This window comes from Parasteatoda tepidariorum, chromosome X1 (assembly GCF_043381705.1).
Source record: "Parasteatoda tepidariorum isolate YZ-2023 chromosome X1, CAS_Ptep_4.0, whole genome shotgun sequence".
In the NCBI taxonomy this organism is placed as follows: Eukaryota; Metazoa; Arthropoda; class Arachnida; order Araneae; family Theridiidae; genus Parasteatoda; species Parasteatoda tepidariorum.
Window position 1 is genome coordinate 49,677,337 of NC_092214.1, and position 23,866 is coordinate 49,701,202.

At 28.7% G+C, this 23,866-nt stretch overlaps 1 long non-coding RNA gene across 1 annotated transcript in view; it reads left to right on the forward strand.

The window, feature by feature from the left end:
* The first annotated feature begins 3,838 nt into the window (after nucleotides 1-3,838).
* LOC107453023 (uncharacterized) overlaps nucleotides 3,839-23,866 on the forward strand; it is a 227,671-nt gene continuing 207,643 nt past the window's right edge. Inside the window, exons 1-2 of the long non-coding RNA XR_011638261.1 lie at nucleotides 3,839-4,001; nucleotides 5,867-5,921. This is a non-coding gene — a long non-coding RNA (uncharacterized lncRNA). The remainder of the gene's footprint in view (nucleotides 4,002-5,866; nucleotides 5,922-23,866) is intronic.

Sequence of the window (23,866 nt, forward strand, 5' to 3'; positions counted from 1 at the left end):
ATAATTACACGAATTGTATTGTGATATTATATAAATATACCATGATGATTCTACAAAATTCTAACAATATTATGTCCGAGCAAAATATTACGAAATTGACTTGAGATGAAAGGCGTTATTTTTAATATTTCTAAGACATAATTTTTGTTATGTATATAAAAAGGTTATTCGTTTACAGTTTCCTAAAAAAATTAATACTACCTAAAAGTCACTCACCTGGCCTGTTCGAATTTTTTTCCTTAACTTCTTTAATTTATTTAATAAAATAAAAAAAAAACTTTATAAACGTTACTACCACATTTAAGTAAATAAAAATAATTAACTAGTAAATTTATTCATTCAAATTAAGGTAATGACATTTTTTATTCGGTATTAAAAATAATTACTTGATCTGATGACATTACTCTGAAATGCATGCAGAGAAATATAATACTTCAATTTTTCTTTTTTTTTTACCATTCTCAAATGAGATCTTTATTTAAAAATGAATTCAAATTAATTTTTTAAAATCTTTTTGAAGGGATTTTTGAAGTAACGATTGAAGTGGAAGATTTTAATTGATAATTTAGTGAATGATGAACATCGGATCCTTTTACCTTCGAAAAACTATTGACATTTATTTTGCAGATTGACATGCTGATAAACTTTGATGATGAACCGCTATGAACCTGTTTTAATTTTTTTCGCAAACAATAAAAGCTGAGTTTTATTCATGCATAATAATGAGTCTTTTTAATGTCAACGTTTGTATCAATGTATTTTTTATTTAACGTTTTTTCAACTTAAAATTTTATATAGGTATGAATCTCTCTTACTAATATACCAGTTTAAAGAAAATAAATATTGCTCGAAGATATGTTTAACTTTTTTTTCGCAACTAAACTTTTAACTTCATCGAAACAACTACCAGCTTAAAGTGCAATTTTCAAAAATTTCAAGTGACTTGTGGCAAATGAGATTAAAATACCCTGAAAAATTAAAATAAATTAGTTTTTCGTGGTCTCAGGATAATATTATAACAAGTCTAGTTCATGTCAATGTTTTAACAACTAGAAAATATAACTAGAAATTATACTTTTTTACTCATATAGCAATTTGAGAATCTTTTTTTTAAGTTTTGTGTGAATATATGGTCTACTTTTTTTCTGTAAACAAAGAGATTTAAAGCTTACTTCATGCAAACAAAAACTACATCGTTAATGTGGTTCATGTCAATGCTTTATCAGCTAGAAATTATACTTTCTACTCATATAGCAATTTGAGAATCTTTTTTTTTAAGTATTGTGTGAATATATGTTAAACTTTTTTTTCTGTAAACAAAGAGATTTAAAGCCTGCTTCATGCAAACAGAAACTACATGGTTAATGTGGAAGTTTCTGAGGAAATTTTTTTTATCTCGTTTTAAGTTACGGCTCTAGCCCAGTAGATATGTATATATTTCTTAGCGGTATATTTGTTCAACTTCCTTGTCAGTAAAGGATGGCCAACTCCCTGCCATTCAAACAATTATTTTGTACTTTCTCAAAAAATGTTGGCTTTATGTAACAACTAATTTTACTCACCCTTAGTAACGTATTGTTAATCAAAATTATGTTTCGCATATGACGACGCCCTTTAAATAAACGACAGTTCGAATGTTGTAAGTATAGGCGGAAACTTAGTAAAATAAAATGCCTCAACCTGTTTTTTTTTTTTTTTCTACAAGTACGTACTATTTCCGCTTGAAGTGGTTTAAAAATAAATTCCATTTATAATCTTTCATATGTAGTAAGCTTTTTAAATTTTTTTTTTAAAGAATCAGATGATTACAAGCACAAGTGTTGTAAATTGATAATAGTACAAGGGATAAAATTCATGAAAAAGAACCACCCAGCCTTTTGACAGTTTGTTATTCTTACAAAATCAACGGTAATGTTGCAAAACGTTATGATGTTCACTGGCAGATTGCCCAAAAGTTTATTAATGAAAATTAACTCAATAGTATACATTTAAACTACATTAAATAGAAAAAGAAGAATAGTTAACTGTAAATATTTATAGAAATAGACAGTGGAAAGCTGTTAATGGTATAATAAGCATAAATGGAAGTCTGATTTTGTAACTTAAAATATCGTCTGCGCTTTTTAATTTGCATATTTACGGCTTGCCCCTATAATCTTTTAGATTACATCTCAGTACATGAAACTCCAATCTTGATTAAAAATTATTCAAGTGTTCCACTTTTTGCTATGCACAGGGAAAATTTTCTTTGACGTTATGAATTCGCTGATTAATCAACTAAAATCAACAGATCTAAAAATATTTTCAATAAAATAAAATTGTGTAAAAAATGATTAATGCAGGTCCACTTTTTTAGTTTGTTAATATACCTCATTTTTTAAGGTATTCGTAACTCATGCCGAAAAGATTATGGTGGAAATAATAATTTAGTAAACTTATAATTAAAAAAAACAATTCTTAATAGTTTTCATTTATAATAAAAATATTTTTAATTTTTTTTTTTTACAATTTTATCCTAAATGATCTACAACATGTTGATGGAACAATAATTTTCTGCAATTCAATTAACAATTTATAGATTATATTATTTAAAGGGTAGAATGCTGATAATAAATGAAATTTTCTTAGCATTTCATTTTTAATTGTTTTTTCCCTTTATATGGCATTTCTCATTATTTTTTAAGTAATTTTTATTTCAAATATCTTCTAATAACAAGTGTTGTTATAGAGCAAAGTTTTTTAGAATATAAGAATTTCTTTTTGGACAAAAGATAATTTATCAATTCGAGGAATATTAAAAAGCATTTGATAAATCAATGCAATTCTGATGTTTTTGATGATAGTTACAAAAGATTAATAAATTCCTATTTATTTTTATTAGGTAAATTTAATTTTATTTACATAACGTATTTATTTTTTTCTTACTTTATTACTAAGTTGCGATTTATAATTTCTTTTTTAAGATTACTTTTAATATATATGCGCTCACAAAATTTTAAGGACATTATTTTTCTATTTAAGGTAATTTTCGATGTTTTTTTTTGAAAATTTTTTAATAATTTTCAGTCCTGATTATTATTACTATTATTCCTGACTATTATTCCGTACGTATAGTGACGGTTTACCCGAAATTCTGGTTTTTAAAGTTATAGTTCTTATTAAAACTTATTTAGTAAAAAAATATACAAGACTGAAAAATAAATTTAACCGTATGAATGGATTTTATGCCATTCTCTAAGGTATCGTGATTAAATTACCACATTTAGCAAATTTTATCCCATATTATTAAACCATATTTTATCGTTAACTTTATCAAAGTCAGTACTAAAAGAGCCTCGGTAAAAATTACCGAGATTTTTGGTGTTCCCGCAGAGACAGAAACACTGCAAATTTTACCATATTCTGGTAGTTTTGACCATACTTTTTTTCTCAATGGATTTATTTAAAAAAAATTTTATGGCATCTACATTTATCAATATATAAATACATATTATATTATTATGTCAAAGTATTAATCTCTGTTTGAAAAACATGTTATACCTTAATTATTTTTATAGCTTTAATTAAATTTAATTGCCAATCTAAATATAGATTTAATTATTTATACTGTTAGATTTTTTCTTCCAAAAACAGTGATATGCTTTTTTCGATTAACAGCTATTTGAGACAACGCATTATCAAATTCTGAACTGTTGTTCTTCTTTCTTTTGGCAATAACAATAATTTACCCCTGTTTACTTCATACAGTTGATATTTTCACCTACAATATTAGTTCACATAATATTTTTTGTTGTTATCAGTGACTGTGTTAAAGGTTTTGGACAGAGGCCAACGTTAAAGAGGTGTGTTTCATTTGGCGAAAACTCGTCATCGTAAATCAAGTCTACTGAAAGGTTCGAAAGCACTTGAAAGCAAGTGACGAAACCATAGCGTGATGGGTTATTTTTGGATGTTGTGTATAAATGACAAGAGAAAAGGTGTCCAGCTAACATTAACTTTTTGTAAGGAATTTGTTTCTGATGTAACTCTTTCCTTTCTTTCTAGTAATTTATTCTTTGATCGAGTTCATTTATAACTGGTTCAATGTTTGAATAAGACAATTTCTCAAATTTATTTATTACACGCACGTTTCTCAAAAAGGAAGTTCCTGATTACTGACTTCTAGAAAATTACACCCGCATTTTTTTTTCTGTACCTTAACTGTTATTTATTAGACTTTTTTGAAAACACATTTGATAACGCTATCAAAAATAATTTTTCAAAATCATTAAAGAACCGTTAAAATATCTCTAAATTTTAGATTTATGGATCTCTCTCTCTCTCTTAATTAATTTATTATCTCTTAATTATTGTATTAATTACTGGATTGAAATTAATAGATCTCTCTCTTAATTTATTATTTCTTAATTAATCCATTATCTCTTAATTAATTTCTGTCAACCATTCAATATTATACTCATTCACTGATGAGATGCAATTGTGTCCTCAAAAACGACATCCATTGGTTGAATTTGGAAAATTCATTATATAGAAAATTTCGTTTTACGGGTTTTAGAGATTTTTATTGTTATTTAAGCAAATATTACTACATTTTTGGTCGTTTTAATAAATTCGAAAGTATTTGTGTTTTAACTCTTTTTTAAAATTAAAAATGAACTTTTTTTAAACTTTTAATTACAACTGAAGTTAATAATTTGTATTAATTTATTGAAATCATTAATTTTTATTGTGTAAATAGGTGAAGACAATTCATCAATTTGGGAACAATGTTGATTACTTTGCATTTAAAAAAATATGTTTGCTTGAAAAACTAAACGATTTTGCTGTTTGCGATTATAAAATGGTCATAAAAATGTTCACATTTTAAAAGTGAGCTGAAAATAGAGTTGGACACTTTTTCATTTATTTAGAAACTTATTTTAATGTTTTGATTGTAAAATTTCAGTTTCATTTGGTTTTAGCTATATCACGTTTTAATTTTAGTTTCATATCACTTTAGTTTCATAGGAGTCACTGTCATATTTCTGGACTAGAAAGTTGTTCGTTACACTGTATAATCTCTTTATGCGTAATGTAGGTTATGAAATATAACAATCTTTCTCCCATTTCAAAAAAGTCAGATAGCGTACACTATACGCAAATCTTCAATTCCCTTCTGATGGTCCAACTAATTCCAACCTTAATTAAGAATTTTCTTCAAAAATAGAAAAGATGAAGGTCTGAAAATTTCTAAAACTGATGTAAATCGAAAAGATAAGCTTCTGAGAAATTTGTTACAATGAGACAACTGTTTTGTTATTCGTAGAATATTTTCCCTGGTTATTTACCTTTCCCACTAAACATTTCGTTATAGGGAGAAATTTGCTATTAAGAGACTTCGTTGAATGGAGATTTTTCTGTGTCGCTCAAAAAATTCTTTAGCTCAGACATATTCAATGCTCGATTTTTTCTTTTTAAAAAGAAAAAGAGAATATCCAATTGAACTAAGAATAGATAAAAAAAAAGCACGACTTATTTTTTATTTAGTTTGTATATATATATATATTTTCTTATAAAATATATAAAAATATTTTATTTTCATTTTTTAACTTTATTATTTGCTTTAATGACAAGGCAATGAACTTGCCGGAAATATACTGAAAGTTGATTAGATAAAAAACGTCTTGCATTTAAAATATTACTCATTGTTCATTAAATATATTATTCATTATACTCATTAGCATTTGAAAATAATAATCAGATTCGTTTTCATATTTGTATTAGGTGTTACTTTATCCGAAATTAGTTATTATGAATGTTAAAAAAATATATGCAAACGTAAATAACGTAATAATTTTTTTTCATATGAATTTACATTCTATGCCAGGACTCTATCAGGATCTTTATCATAGAATATCTAGGAGTTAACATGTTATGGAATGGTAAGTAAAAGACTTTTGCTCTCGTGAAATTACATAAAAATAATTATTTTCAGTTTTTTTATTATCCTAAAATAAATTAAGTTGTTGAAAGTATGCTTTGCAAATTTAATGCACGGTTAATGAACTGAAATTAAATTACATGCCCGAATTTTTACTTTAGTTATGAAAAGAAAACTCTTTTTTCGGAAATATTCAGATTTTTAGGGTTTTAAATCAAAGCTGGTTAAATTTTACTAAAAATAAAGGGGTTCCAGTTACGACTTTCTCAACCCTGGGGTGATAGATGGCTCGTGATTTGTAGATCCCTGCTTTATACTATAAAGGAACAGCAAAGAGCTTTGTAAAAGAAAAGCTGAGTTAGAACGATTAATATTTTACAATAAAAAAAAAAACTATAAGTTAACATTATAATATTTCAATCTTATAGCAATAAAATATTGTGCTAATTTAACCTACACTGTAAATACTGTGGTGTAATATGTCTCTCCGAATTTGATGCTGAACACCCCTAAAAAATATGTGAAGGAACACTTTTTTTCAAGTTAATACCAAATTGATCTTTTATATACATTTTATATGGTGTATGAAAGCTCTAAACACCTAATAAGCAAAACGTTCACACCGAGATCACGCGCTTTTACACGGTACGCTAAATAAGTTTGCTTCCAAAAACTCTAATGTTGGCTCGTTTTAGATATTATCTGTAATTGTTTACAATCGATTACAAGTTTGTGAGTGCTTGTGTTTCACCTCAGTGCTGCTTTTCATCTACAGAAACTGATGTTCGCCGTTAAAAAGATGTATATATGTTTTTAGAGGGTTAATTGCTTCTGTTGTTGTTGTTGTTGACGTATGCCTGTTTAGGCAGAGGGGGTGCCCTATGCCCAAGAATTCGACTTCTGCTACACCATACGTCGCACCCGTTTATAGGGCGGACCCATTCATACATGCATTTCATTCATCCACAGATTGTAATTTTGACCTGAATCAGAGAACGATCGATCTCCAATCCAGTACCCCCAGAGGTATTGATTTGTTATGGGAACATGGAGGACTTTTGCAACTCGACAGATTTAACGTGCATCAGTCACTTTACACGCGGAGTCTTCGGCGGGCGGGGTTTGAACCCACGAACTCTCGGACATGAGTCCAGCGCCCTACCGACCAGGCTATCCCGGCACAATTGTTTCTGTAAACTGAGCTAAATAACTTTGTATTGTATAATTTTTATCCGCTTCTGCTCTGTTAAGTCTAGTATGAATTTGTCTTAATATTCTCTCTGAGCTACGGGTATGTTTAATTTACAAACTAATTTTATTTTAAAAACTTCTGTGCGCATGCCACACCTGAATTATTGATTATTACTTTACATTGTCTCGTAAAAATAATTTTTCTGATTTTTATGTGTATCATATCTTACTATAATAATAAAGTTTGGTATTACTGACAAACAATATGGTGGCGGCCACATTACACCAAGTAGAATAAAAGAATATTTTAAGTGGTTCACTGCACCAGGAACTATATCCTAGGTTTTGGTGTGGTGAAAACTTAATGGAATACTATTTAGGTGTAAAGTAATGTTCCATTAAGAAATTTTGGTGTTCAGTTTCTAAACAATTTTACGATTTAAACTTAAAATACTGCGTGAGTTTAATCTAATATACAATTTAAACTGAAAATGCTATATTAATAAAACCAATTTAGAATTTGAACTGAACTATTAAGACGGTTATTATTGCTAAACATCATAAGACGGCTAAGAAACACAAAAAAAAAGAGGTTCTTTGAAATGTAATGCCTGAGAATAAGTGTTTTATGTCATATGATTTGTGACTCATTTTTCTAGAAAGGTATTCAATAATTTTTGCTTGTTTTTCTGACAGATGCAACACATTTTCTCGATTTGCCTGGCACAAATCCTATTTTTAATTTCCTTTCATAACATCCTTTTAGGTCGTCGACCAATAACAATTGCAATATTCATTATAAAACAATACTATTAGTAATAATTGTAATAAAAAATAACAAATGTTAAACAAAGTTAAATTAAGAATTTTCTATTTATTATAATTAAATTTTTTTTTGCTTTTGCACGCAGGAAAATAAAATTTTACCCTATTATTTTATTTTAGGAGTTAAGATTTTATTTTAAAAAAAAATTTATTACTCATTTTTTAAAAAAAAAATTATGTACTAAATACTTTATACTGTTCTTAGGACATTTTATAGGTTTTCTCAGCGTTTAAGTTTGAATGTAAATTTTCTGACTAATTGTAACATTAAATACATTTGTGACCTAAAGGAAATAAGGAAATATCATAGCTTAGTTTGGTTTCTTGTGTATGACACACCAACTTATGAAAATTTTTTATACCATATTACATATTTATACAAAATATTTTGGATGGAATCATTAATGGTCTTTAATAATTACGATTAAATTCTTATATGTCTATTATTTAGAAGCTGCGGGTTAGTTTCCAAGGAAGACGGGTAGATTTTTGGACAAGCCGTCCTCGGGGGCGGTTAAAATTTCTGAATCTTTTCGAGCCCTGGTACAGTTTAAACATTTTTTGCCTTAACGGTTTTGAAACCGTTTACAACTAGTATTTTTATAAAACCTTGAATCACAAAATCATACTGTTTTGCAACCATTTACGACTAGTATGGTTTCAAAACCGGAAAAATGAAATTTAACTGGGAATTAAAGCTACGCTTTTCTTTAAGTAATGGGCAATGGAATATTCAGGGAGCAATTGGGGTATTCAGGGAGCAATTTTCATGTGTTAAAGGGAATGGGGGAAATATCATGGAGTCAACGCTGGGACTGGAACCCAGTTCTGTCGGTCATGAGACGGACAGATTAGAAGTCTCGGCTATAAAATGAATGCTGTTATAAAAAACTAAGTGGCCTTATTAGGTGGGCTTAGTTGGCACGATAAAATTCTGGTTGTCTGGTTGTTTTAACTGTATTAAGTGAAAGTTAACCGTATCAAGTTAACCGTATCAATTGATAAGCGGGTTTTCTCACAGTTAACAGTTTGATTGCCATCTTATTTATGGCTATTTGGCTGTTTCGTTTGAATGTGGAAAAATAACAATAAAAAAATTCATTTAACGATTTTTTCTGAGAAATTTCTAACAGTGTAGTAAAACCACTGGGAAATGGTAATTCATCGAAATGAAACAAACTGAATACCCTTTTTTTTAATGCAGCATAAACATAGAGTACATTATGAGCCCGTGTAAAACTTATTCTTGCAATATAATATTTCTACTTTGATAAGGAATTGAAAAGTTGCAAAATTATCTAAAAGTACTTGATGTTAAAACCACGGCATACAACAAAACTGGATTGAACGTAAATGAAGGCAAGATAGACAGCGGAAATGAGTGAAGTCATAATGCATTTCTTAGAAGTGAAGAAAAAAATTAACAAGTAGCAATTATAAGAAAGCTTTTGGCAATTATACTCAGTCCGAAACAAACATATTCTCTTACAGACGTAAGCGAATTAATTGTGTACATAAATTATAGTAAATTATTCAAATCCATCAGAGATAATGAATATGTACACTGTATTAAAAAAAAGATAGAATTAATTTACTTTTGAGGGTCCAACTTGTATTTGGCATGTCTACAGAGTACTTTTCAACTCCATGTAATTAACAGAATTTTTAATACAGCACATGATTTTTTTCCTTGTATATAAAGGCTTCATATGTTTGTTTCTGATATTTTAGATAAAAAAAAGTGTAATTTAAGTTTGTAATAAAAAATTAGTATATAATTTTTTTAAGAAAACATATGTTTTTTTTGTTTGGTGCACAACACTGTATCAACACATTCGGTATAAGAAATATTTAAATCTCAACTGATATAAAAATATAGATTCCAAGATTTAAACATGAATTTGACTACAATTTTAAATTTTAGTGGTTTGTTTTAAATAATAATTGTATTTTTTTAAAAATTAATTTCTTCTGAAAAAAATTAATTTTATTTTAGATAAAACTTTGAGTTTAATTCCTAGAATGAATATTTTCATATTAGTAAGATGTTGAATTTTGATTATGATACCAAATAAATTGAAATAATACTAAGCACAACCACGATTGTTTATAAATTAGTTTTAATTATTACATTTTATAAACAGTCTATTTCAATCATAAAATCAAACTTCACTTGATACAATGACATGAAGAAAATAAATGTCTACAAGTGCGCTTATTGCTTCATAAATTACTTTGCTTTCTTAATTGTAATGCCCCTTACGCGCGTGTTGCAATAATTTTTTAGATAAATATAAATAGGTTTATTTATTTTTGTAAAAGACATTTACACCGGCGCTATTGGATTTCATTGCCTTTAAAACATGTTTTAAATTCTCAAATGTTATAGTTAATCCACTTTTAACTGATCACCACCGCTGTTATTTGGCAAAATTTTACTGTAATTTTAGTTTTTTGAGAAAATATTTAATGTAATAATTTAGCTTTTATCTCCGTATACCCCCCTGGGGTGGGTCGGAGTTCAACCTATCTTATTTTTGTAAAAACAAAATTAATAAACACGTTTACAGGATTAGTTTGAGAGAAAGGACAAACATGTAATTAATATTAATTATAAAATTCATTTTATATGAGATTTGAAAGTAAAGACTTTCTTTTTTACGAGACTGCTGTAATTAGGTTTTAGATTTAATTTGAAATAAAAACAGAAAATTTGAAAGGAATGATGAAATTGTATGAGATGAAAACTGTATAAGAAGAGCTTTTAAAGTGTGGTTTGAATTATTTTTTGGTTCAGTTTAAATTATTTTTCTAAATAGAAAAAAGAGACATTTAATGAGTTTCTAAAAATTTTTTCATTAACTGATCACGCACTTTGTTATGAAAAGTTGTTCGTACGCTCTTTAACGTAATTATAAACTTCTCACTGATTACAGAGGTTCTGTTGCCCTTTACTTTAATGAACAAAATATATGAACTGAACTGATAATGAGTTTAAAAGTGTGATGACTATGATTAATGAACAATACATCCATCAAGTTTCTGTGCGATTTTTAGGTTAAAAAACTATAAATTTTAAATTGTTCTTATTTTCCAAATTTATTTCAGTGATAATTTTAAAATTTAGTCATTTGTTTAAGTGTAATCTAAATCATTTTTGCCGAATTGGGGTGCTCTCCTTAATAATAGTCTAGATTTTTAAGTTATTTAATGAAGAATAATGTTCAGTAGAGGAATATTTATTTTAAATTTACCGTAGGAAAAAAAATTATGAACCGAAAAATTAAATATTTTTCTAAACTTTAGAATTAGATGCACATTTTGATGTCTGTACAGCATCTCGTCAATATTTTCTCAATTTTAATATAACTATAGATTCTTTTAGTCACTGTATAGATGTAAAAATGCAGGGTGGATCAAAAATATAAGGGCTGGTAGAGGGAACCATGCAGAGCATATTTTATAAAAGAATGTTTATGCGAAAATTCCGCATTAAATCGAAAGAGAGTGCTGTTGCTTACTAATGTTATTTGCTTGCTATGTTAGTGTTGCTTACTAATGTTATTTGCTTGCTATGCTAGTGTTGTTTACTAATGTTACTTGCTTGCTATGTTAGTGTTGCTTACTAATATTATTTGCTTGCTATGTTAGTGTTGCTTACTAATGCTATTTGCTTGCTATGTTAGTGTTGCTTACTAATGTTATTTGCTTGCCATGTTAGTGTTGCTTACTAATGTTATTTGCTTGTTATGTTAGTGTTGCTTACTAATGTTATTTGCTTGCTATGTTAGTATTGCTTACTAATGTTATTTGCTTGCTATGTTAGTGTTGCTTACTAATGTTATTTGTTTGCTATGTTAGTGTTGCTTACTAATGTTATTTGCTTCCTATGTTAGTTTTGCCTACTAATGTTATTTGCTTGCTATGTTAGTGTTGCTTACTAATGCTATTTGCTTGCTATGTTAGTGTTACTTTCTTACGAGAATCTATTGTGGGCTGTAATTGATTGCGAACTGTTTGATTGTTAGCTATTATAAACTGTTCATAAATCATTGTTTTCTTATGTCTAATTTTAAGTTTACAATAGCTGCTCGAAAGAGCGATGACCCATAGGGATACAAGATTCACAGCGGCACATAAATTGTCATACATTGTTAAGCAACAACGCTTCCTATTGGCTTAGTACGGCATTTCCACACGCACATTTTCCTGTGTGAAATATACTTATTTTGGTAAGCTCTACCTGATTTTACATTTTTGGATATATTATTGAAGCACCTTGGATAGCTCAAAGTATTTTCATCTATAAAGTTTGATTTCAATTTATTAAAATATTGATACAATCATCAACATCACCAGTCTTTTTCCAACGGCTACCACTATAAAACTTACTAATTGTTATTAAGATATCTTATACTTCCAATCAAGATTCTTTCGCTGTTAGTTGGAAAACCAAAAAATCTATTTTAATTCCTTACTTTTTTTCTGATTCTGTTATGCTTGTTCGACTTGTAAATTTTGTATTGCTATAGCAAAATAATGCTATTTTACTAATTACAAGTCTTATAAAGAAGTTCTATTCTAATATTCTCAAGGTATTTTTCCATTTGCAGAATATTTTAAACTCAAAACATGGATTACATGCAAACAAGTAGTATAAAAGCCGATACTTCCGCAAATAAAATTCTCACAAAACCATGGAATCCTGCTGTTATAACCTTGATTCCATGAAAATAAAAGTAAATGCATCTACCCATTGAGTTATATGCAAAAAAGTTTCAAATTGTCAAGGCTACGATTTTTAACTTAAATTTCCTGTTTACGATTTCTGGCTACATAATTTATAAAGCAGAAAAATAAATTTCTTGAAGTGTGAAAAATTATATCCGACAATTTATTGAATAAAATTGTCAGCTAAATATCTAGAAATATTTTTCTTAAAAAAATAAAGATAAATAAATTAATAAATAAAAAAACACTACCCCTCATTAATTTCAGTATATCCACTGGTGAACCAGGTTCGCATCCCTGGTCGATACGAATTCCGCACCCGACCACAGTGCTGACGTAAAATATCCTTAGTGGCAGACGGGTCATGGGTTAAAGTCCCCTTGCCAATAGGTTAACCGTGGTAGGTTTTCGTGGTTTCTCTCTCCTTTTAACGCAGATGCGGGATAGTTCCATCAAAAATGTCCTCCACAAAGGCGAGTTTCATCCAATATTTGATCAAGGAGTTCCATCGTCTTCTGGATTGGGTTCAAAATTGCAAAGCTACGGAGCTGAACATTAGTAGTTATAACATTAGAACATGAACATTAGAACTTTGCGACTCGATAGATTTAACGTGCATCAGTCACCATTTACGGTCTCCGATTTAGTAAAATTGGTCGCAATTTATATACAGTTATAATTTAGCAAATAGTAAATAACTGTTATGTTACTTTCTATTTCAACACATTCCGTCAACTAAAAATTGGTTTTGGCTCCAAGAAATTATTCCTTTTTGTAGAAGACTGATCATGTACATTAAGCATGATATGATTCAATGATGAAAACTTTGCCCTAACATTTTAACTTTCAGTCAGTGAGTTTAAAAAATACGTTTTCCTTTTTAAAGATCAATATTTGATAGAGAATAGAACAGATATTGCAAGTGAATTTTGCATTGAAGAGTCGCATTTACATTATTTTGATTATTTTCTAAGTCTTCTAATCAGTTTTAATCATTCCTCTAATCAGTTTTAGTGTTTAGTTTTTTTTTCCGATTCATTCATTACAGAAAATTTAATAATAAAGTACAGAATAATTTCGAAATCAGTTATCCATCCAACACCCAATAATAAATTTACAATTCCAATAAAGTTAAACGAAAACTCTTTTTTTTAACACATACAGTATTTAAGTTAAGAGCAGAGGATTAAGTTTTGGTAACAGATGCTGAGGATTACAATTTAGTTCAATGACCAGTACCACTTTTAAAAATATAATTTATTTTCTACATATATTTTCATTATCCTACATTTTTCGAGCTACCCTTAAATTTGCTTTTAAATTATAGCAAAATAAAATAAGTTTATAAAATATTCTTTCGTAAGATGATTAAAATTAAGTAAAAAAAACTAAGCTCTACTTGACCATATAAACTATCTTTTTAAAATTTTCAACAAATTACAAGTCAGGTATTAAAAGGAAAAAAAAAAAAAAAAAAAAAAAAGACACGACAGGTACCATTCAGACGTTGAGGCGCCATCACGTTCAAAACGTCTTCACGGGAGAGCGACTACTAACATTCTATCAAAGCGTTTTATTTTTTTTTTTTCTTCGTTTATTGCAGGGCCTCCATTTGGGGGGTTTTAATACATCTGTATTCATCAGAATTCAAATAGAGGTTATAGGAAGCCGCATAGTAATCAGTTAAAAACTAGTCAGTGAATGAGGGGCCTACGATTTTATAACCGGTTCTCGTTGATTCTATAATAAATACTTAGATGTATATATTTTTTTCTTTTTATTTTCGAATAGTTGATTTTTCCCTTCGTAATAAAATTTTTTGCTCTATCCACGGAAATACACTCCCAAAGAAGTATTTTCAAGGTTATTTTAAATAATTATAAGAAATGCAAGCTGCAAAGATTGCTAAGAGTAAATATTGTTCACTGCCTGAGGCAGCGGTTCCCATTTTTCTCAGTTACGGAACCTTAAATGATTGAACATCGTTTGGCGGAACACTAACTATTAAAAGAAGTAAATTAGTAGGTGTGAATACGCTAACCAAAATATAAAAAAAAAATTCAAATTGATGTAGGAACATTTCATGTGAAGAATAAAATTTTTTCATGGTTTTATTAATATCCGTCTTTAAATTAGGTTTGGAGTTAGGCAATTGAATTCGAAAGTCAGCATCAACTTTTAGTTGATTAGTCCGCGTATGCGCAAACCAAATTGAATAAAATAACTGAATTATGATTTTTGTAAAAGAACTCTTATAAAATGTGAAAGTTATTGGAGAAAAATAATTAGTAATTCTGGAATTTGGTTATTTTATTTTGAACTTTAAAGTTCGATGTGAAATGCTGATGCAATCATTTGCAAATGTAAATCCTTTTAGTAATTTATTCAGTATATTGTTATTGTACAAAAATATAAATATATACTTTAAAATTTTCTATTTATTTTTATTGGGAATTTATTTAAACGATTGCATTAACCAAATCAATAAACAAATAATCAATCTTTGATTGAATACAAGCCAATTACAGTTTCAAAAATCATTTCTCTAAAATAAAGGTCCTAACTCACGGAACTCAAGTGATTTTTTCACGGAACACCTTTTGAGAATCGCTGTCCTAAAGCAAGATTTTTTTAATAAAGTTCTAAAAATGAATAGATTGTATGATAAAAATCAAAGACACATGTGTTAGGTGATCATTGTGAGAGATTTTTAGAAATTTATATTATTTTTAAAAAATGTTATTATTATTTTTCTTAAACTCATCTTTCATATTTTCTTCCTTTCTTTTGCTTAAAAACACATTATCTTTCAAAACAGTTGTGTTTCTGAAATCGAAAATAAAACTTTTAAAAGTCAGTTTTGAGTTTTCATTAGACATAAGCATAATAATGAACAGGGCTCGAAAAAACTCAGAAATTTTACCCGTCCCTGAGGACGGCTTGTCCAACAATGCACCCGTCCTCCGTTCAAACTAACCCGTCGCTTTTAAATAAATAAAAATATAATTTTCTCCTATTTATTACAAACATTTATATAAATTGCACAATGAATTAGTCGTTACTAGGATTACATTATACAGTAATAAAAGAAATACTAGGTTACTAATAGTAACCTAGTATTTCTTTTATGAAATAATTTAAATGACAAGGGTCAAGTTATCTGGAATGTCAAGTTATCCGAGGGTACTGCGTTTTTTAAATGAATCAAATATGACGTTATCAGTTCCACAATCAAGCCAATAATTTACAGAGGTTTCTGAACAGAAATCTGAAAGGGGTTTTCCATTTAGGTAGATGTTCAAAATTGCTTTTAAAGCTTTTTGTTTAAAACCAGTACGTATTGTGTTTTTTTTGTAAGTTTATTGCTGCAAAGCCCCTTTCAACCGCTGCAGTACTCCCAGACAGAGAAAATATCAATATATGCGCAGTATGTTGCTGTATTGTGGGTCATTTTGCTGCCTTGTAACTTACAAGACTCTTGTAAGATAACAAAAATTGAAAATGTAGCACGAACATTAACGGGAAAATGGCCGCCGGCGCGGACGTCGGATTCGAGAAATTCGTTGTCCGCGGGGAATTTTTGACCGTCGAGGACGGGCGGACTGGCTGTTTTTCGAGCCCTGATAATGAATCAACATGGCAACATCATATAATATATTACATCAACATGATTACCATACAAATGAATATTTTGTTTTGATTTTAAGCATATAATCAAGTCTTATGGAAGTTAAAAAGAGTAAGAACTCCAATTGCCTAAAGAGGAGAAACAGTTGCTTCCATTAGAATGTAAGTTAATATATTTGAATATATATTATTATATTTGAATTATTTTTATTCAAGAATGCTTCACTCTTTTTTATATTTCTTTTATACGTATGCATGCCGGAAAGGTTCTGGGTTCAAATCCCGGACAAGGCATGGTTGTTCTTTCATTCTCTGTACTATCTGTCCCCTTACTGTGGGAGCAACGTTGGCCCTCCTAATATGGTGCCCCTGAAAGAGTGGCCAACAAATCTGCCCTATAAGTGCCTGAATATATTTATATTTTATTTTCTATATTTTGCTTGATATATTTGTTTGTTTTTTCGTATATATTTTTTACTTAATGTGTTCTAATTTCGTTTCAATTTTTTTGAGTGCTTCTCACACTATTGTATTGATATATTTTGCTTTGCATATATTAATACAATATTAGAAAGCACTCCTTTTTGCGGATATAATCGTGTGGGCTGATGAAGAGATTATATCTTTTCTTTGTTTTGTTTTCCGGAATTTTAATTTTTTTTTTCATTAGATATCAAATATTATATTTTTGTGAATACTTTTGAAAAATTATCTTTAATAATTTTCTTCTCTTGTCATTATTTTTTACTATTTTCCATTTTTTCTCAATAATTTGCTTATTTTATGAGTTCCATATACTTGCAGCTTGTGCGCAGTTAATAAAACTTATTAATTTTCTTCGTTTTTCTCTTTGTTTTTATTGTGCTATATATATATACACTAGTTACTTTCTGCAACAAAGGTATTATTTTTAGGATTTTTCTTGTTTCGAAATTTCATCATAAAAAAGAAAGAGAGAATGAAAAAAAAATAACTTCTGTTATTTATCTGATGAAACAGTTAGACATTTTATAAATTTCACTCCTATTAACTACCATTTCAATTAACCAACAATTCCTAGCAACTATGCCCTTAGGCTTATATACGTGCTTGGAATAAGGTTATATACTCTAATTTTCAATCTAATTTTACACAAAGAGAAAATAAGAAATTATAACAAAGCATCTTCAAATTTTGAACAATTTTGAATTTGTAACAGCGTTATTTTGCATTATTGAAATATTTATTCAATTAAAACTTTACGCTATATAGTTTTTCAAACATTCTTTTGCATTAGAAACTATTTAATATTAAAACATGAAATGAAAAAGAATTATTTTAAAATATGTTTTTGGAATAAGAAAGGTATACAAATTTTACGTTAAAATCTTTTCGTTGAAGTTTCTGTTTATCGACTTATCTTACCTAACAGTTTAATGAAATACCTATTCAATAAAGAAAAATAACACATTTCCTAGCAACTATACCCTTAAGCCTACATACGTGCTTAGAATAAGGTTATATACTCTAATTTTCAATCTTATTTTACTCAAAGACAAAATAAAGAATCTTTACAAAGAATTAACGTTTAGGTACTGTCTGCAAAAAAAAAAAAAAATAAGAGGAAAAAATAATGTTCAACTTCAAGGAATTTTAACGTAATGATCGCATTTAAACGTACTATCGTGTAATCTTAATGATATAAGGAGCACACTTTAAATATGCTAATTAATTCGTGCAGACGATATTTTAAATTACGAAGCCAGACACAAAAACGTACTTCTTCCGAATAAAGACTTTTTTGAAGATAGATTTAAATTGTAAGATGCGAGCGCAAAGCAAATCAAAACATTTGTGCACATAATTATATGTGTACAAAGAATACTAAAATTTACTAGAAATAATAATAATTTATAAATATTTATAATTATTTATTATTCTTTGCTACTTAATTTAATATTATTGGGAAAGTTTGCAGTATATATCACACAAATTTTTACAATATTTTAAACCACGTAATTCCAACGAAATCGGTTAAAAAAATCAGTTTATTACACTGCAAAAAATTCCTGTAAAAAGTACCGGCATTAATAGTGCCCGTACTTTTTACCGTACATTCCATTTCAAAGGGAACAAAAGAATCTGACATACCTTACCTTTTACTGTAATAAATACCGTAAAATCTTTGAATCACTCTAATTAAATGAATATCACTGTTTAATTTACGGTATAATATTTTACGGTAAAAAAGGATTTTACGGATAATGCACCCAAAGTACCGTTATTTTATACCGAAATTTGATTCAAAAATTAGGAGTTTTAAATGAGGAGGAGTTTTTAAATGGAAAATTCTTAGTCATGGCAATGAATTTTTGAAATTGTTTTAACTAGTGTATAATCTTTGATTTAAACAAGCATATATTTTAAAAAGAACCTTTTAGTGGAGTTTTAAAAATAAGTTTTCTGCAACAGATCCCGTAATTTATTGCTTTCTTTTTCTACAGGTACGTAATATGCAATTTTAAACCTAAATTATATTTCGTAACCGAATTTTTATACCCTTGTCTAATTCATTTATCTCGCATTTCCTTTCATGTAAGCATGTCAATGAACTACTAAAGCAATGCCGTTCAGGTAGATTTGTATTTGTAGAGAGATTTTCCGCATAATCAATTGGACACACTAAAAAAAGGCAATCCTTTCCAGGTATTGTGAGTAAAATATTATTTATTACTCTAGAAAAAAATTCTACTTTTCGTGTTTTTGTCCATTTCCAGCTTTGAACTTTGACCTTCTCAAAAGTTATAGCTACAAACATACAAGTCCGTGTGTTAATCTTGAAGTTCATTTCTAAGTTATTAGTGTTTCCGCGAGTTGGCTGCGTGGAAAGATGTTGGTCGTTTTGCGTATTTTTCAAACTAGTGACACGTATATTATAAATAAACGAGTGTTTCTCAGAAATATAAAAATCAATGCCACTGAAAATATTGTTTAAAAACTTATCTTACGAACTTTAAGAACATATTTAACAAGAGACATTCAAAAATATAAAACTTTTGGGACATGACCCTTTTCCTCTGTTTATTCTGTTATTCTTGGGAAGTCCTTAAAGTGGAAGGTAAACAAATTCTTAAAATGAGTGCACTTGGAATTATGAGTTTGCCCGAGTTTAATACAATTCAATGTGATATAAGAGGGTTAAACAAATCGTATATTTTTATTTGACCACGTAAATCACTTTAAACTATTCGGAACACTTCATGCCCAGAAAATAGTAAGAAAAATTGTTTTTGTATACAATAATAAAATTCAGTTATTTATTGTTATAGTTATGCTTATGTTTGCCTTTGGAATAAGTTAACGTGGTCTGCCATTGTTCTAATGGCGTTGGACTGGTGTTGTTTAAGCTTATAATGACAAAATATTTAATAAAATTAAAAGAATGTCAAATTTAAGAAAACGTTTTTTGCTTAAAAAATAGTGGATAATACATAAAGCAAGTTTTAAAATTCTCTGATTGTATTTCTTTTGTATAAGATACTTGAATGAGCATTGAATCTCATTTTAGCTGGATTAGATATATGTTGAATATAGGTAGGTGAAACAGATGTACATTGAATTTGAAAGGATAAAAATAATAAAAACACTAATTGTTTGACTAAAATAATTCAGAAGTGAAAGAGGGACAAAAATTTCTAGTTTTTAAAAAAGATTTTTTTCAGATTTATATTTGCTGAAAAATTTCACTAAAACATGTAAATTCTGGAATTAAAAATCTAATTTCTATCCAAAAAATATTAGAGACCTACCTTGCTCTCAGGACATACCAGGATTGATTAAAATATCTGAATGCAGGAAAATTTTATCAGACTGGATTAAAATGTCCGAATGCAGGAAAAACATACCTGACTGGATTAAAATGTCCGAATACAGGAAAAACATATCAGACTTCATTAAAATACCAGAATGCAAGGAAAACAAACTTGGTTAGATTAACGGAATGCAATTTTCATTTATTAAAAAAAAAGAACTTCCATAGTTAGTTATTTCTAAAAATAAACTGTACTTATAAACTAATAGTTTTAAATAAAACTATCAATTATTTATTGTCTGAAAACCTTATTAAAACGAATTCTTAAAAATCAAGCTTTCGAATTTTATATAATTTGAATAATGGAATAATTAGACTAAATTTACACATTCTGTTAATTGTTAATTAAATTTTGTTTTTTCCTACATAAATGTGTGTAATTTTTCCACATTTGGAAGGCGCGTATTACCCAATATATGTAATCCCTGAATTCGTATCATGCATTTACTTATGACGTATTTGGGGTATGAGTATATATATTTCAAATTTCTAAGTATCTGATAGCAATAGTTTTATCGATAAAAATAAGCAAAACTAATGCATTAATTGCACTGTTAATAAAATTGATATAAATATAAATGGGTTTTAAACATCCTTGTTATTGGTGAAACAGTTTAAAAAGTATCATTTCTACAATCAAGAAAAATGCGTGATTAAGATTAATATAACATTGAAACTGAAAAATATATCAGAAAGAAATATTGTGCTTTAAATATAACATCGAATGAAGTACTTGTCAAAGTACAATAAATATTTTGCACTTTTTGCATTCCTTTTAAAGAATTAGGTCAAAGTCAACCTCTTCTTGATACTATGTTTACAGTCTCATTTTAAATCTTACCTAAGAAATTAAAAGTTAATAAACGGGCCATTATTACATAATACGTCAACAGCATGAACAAATATTTTTATGCAAGAACATTTTATAGCATTTTTTTTTATTTCAATTGAAATGATTTAGTTACAGCTATAAAGGTAGAAATACACAGGAACTTCGTTGTTTCGTATTTGTTTCCAAGGTTGCTGTATGCAAATGAAGAACTATAATCGTTCTGTTGTGTTAAATTTAAAGTCCGATACTTTTGTAAATAGCGTAGTGTGAATTATGCTAATCCAGCTCTTATAACTTTATACCACCATTTAAGTTTTAAGCACAATATTATATTTGCAATATTTACACAGGGACGTACATAAATTAAGCGGTAAAACTAGTGGGACATACGTTCGCCAAGAGAGAAGCACTGTCCCTCCAACTGGGGAATAATTTCAGAATTTCCATAAAAAAAATATTATTTTTTTTTAATGCAATTATTGGTAACACCAGATTATTTGCTCTCGCGGGGTGAGTTCCCTTCCGTGGAATTTCCTGAGTAAACTAATGGGGACATCATTAAAAATAATCACTCATGGTAAACCATGACGTTTTACCATACCGTATTTCAAATGATTTAATTACAGATAGGAAGATAAAAATAGGTATAAATTTTGTGGTTTCGTATTTGTTTCCAATGTTGCTCCTTACTTTATATCAACATTTATGTTTTAATCATAATATTATATTTGCTCTAATTACGCAGGGGTGTACATGAACTCAGCGGTAAATCTAATGGGACTTACTCAGCATGAAGCAAGACCCCTCAATTTTTTTCCTAAGAATTTTAACACATACAGTATCACACATACAGTACACATATCCAATTCTTTTTCCTGAGAATTTACAGTAATGTCTAAAGTCAGATTTTATGCTCTCGTGGGGAAATATCCCTCTATAGAATTTTCTGAGTGAACTAATGAGGACCTATCTGATTTTCATTAGAAAGAATCATGGTAAACCATGAGGATTTACCGTACCGTATCGGATCCTTATCATGCCAACGGCAATCACCAAAGCACCTCTACCTAGCTCTTGCACAATTTTAAAAGATGTCCGGGGCAAAGTATGGTTTTCACTTCCAGTTAACCTCCACTTCTGCGACTTTTGCTTTCTTTTCTTTTTCGTTCCAGTTGTCGCCGAAATTTGGCGATCATTTTAGGATTCAATCCTCCCCCCCCCTCCTTTTTGGTAATGTTTTTCCATAACATATCCAATTAAAATTGTGTTTAAAAGTACACATAACACCCAATGAAAGTATTGGAAAATATTCCAATAGTGATTAAGTCGAGTTTTTAAAGTGGTATATGCACTGTGCCGTAGGAGTTTTTACGAAAAGTATATTATCCTATAATCCCTACCGTTGGATACAAAATTTGAATTTCTTCTAAAATTTAAATTGGGAGTGAAAGAGTTAAAGATATAAAATCTGATCTTTACTTGATCCATTTATACTTAAAAAAAATTATGTATTATTAATACATGAAGAATTTTGAAAAAAATTGCGAAGTTGTTTCATTTTTACTAAAACGTAATAGTATTTCAATGTGTTTTAAAGCAAAGAAAAATGTTTTGAAGTAAATTAAAGTGTTGGAGTTTTTGTAAAATACATTTTCGTTATAATTTTTAAATACATAATTTTAAACTTAAAACTTTACTCATTTTCTTAAAAAAAAGAAAAAAGAACGATTCATCAGATTTGAAAACTAAACCGTATAAAAACAGATTTCAATATTTAATATATTTTTTTAGAAAGTATATTTTTTAAAAAGTATATATTTTTAAAAGTTTAATAATATTTTTTTAAAAGTAATTTGACAATGAGAGGAAAAATTAGTTGCAAGCAGCTACGTTATTTAATAGACAGAGAAATTAATAAAAGAATGTATGCAGATAGCTTGAATGCATTATATTGAGAGAATAGAACTATATATTTTTTAAAGCAGCAGTTTTTTTGTGTTTTTCTTTCAAAGAAATGTAAATATATGTTTTGTTTTCTTATTTTCAAAGTTTTCTGGTTATAACACCCACCGCCAGATTCCATTTTCTACGGTTAATTATAAACTTATCTAGTTAAAGTGAAAACTTCAACTTCATAATTTAACAATGAAAAACTTTTAATAAATTACGCGAAATTGAAAGTGTTGAGTTACATACATTTTTTTTTACTCAAAAGTTATAAATACTCTTATTAAGCAAGATAAATACACCGAAGAGCCATTACATTATGACCACCCTCCATCTATAACAATGGGCTCGCCCAGGTTTTCATGGTTTCTCGCCCAGGAACAATGCTTTCATGGGGCACATTAGGACCCATAATCCTCATAGAACAATCCCTGGCATCTGTAAGCTACTTGAACATAGGTGCAGACCAGGTTCATCCATTCATGGCAACAGTTTTTCCTGCGGGAGATAGTGTTTACCAACAGGATAATGCACCATGTCATAAGGGTCGAATCGTCGAGGAATATTCCAGTGACTTTCAAGTCATGTCTTGGCCCCCAAATTCACCTGACATTAATCCAATACAGCATTTGTGATGTGTGATAATGCACTACTTGGAAAACCAAATTCGTGCTGCCACGCTACCCCCCTCGCAATATGAGGGAATTGCAGGACCAGTTGGTGAGCTCTTGGTACCAGATACCTCAGACTACCTATCAGCACCTTGTGGAATCAATGCCACGGCGGGTGCTAGCAGTTTTGAGGGCTAAAGGTGGTCCTACATGTTATTAGCAGGGTGGTCATAAAGTAATGGCTCTTCGGTGTATATACCATTATGAATTCCGCATGAGAAAATTAAGTGTTAACATTAGAGGAACGCTAACTTTGTCCACATTAATGACTA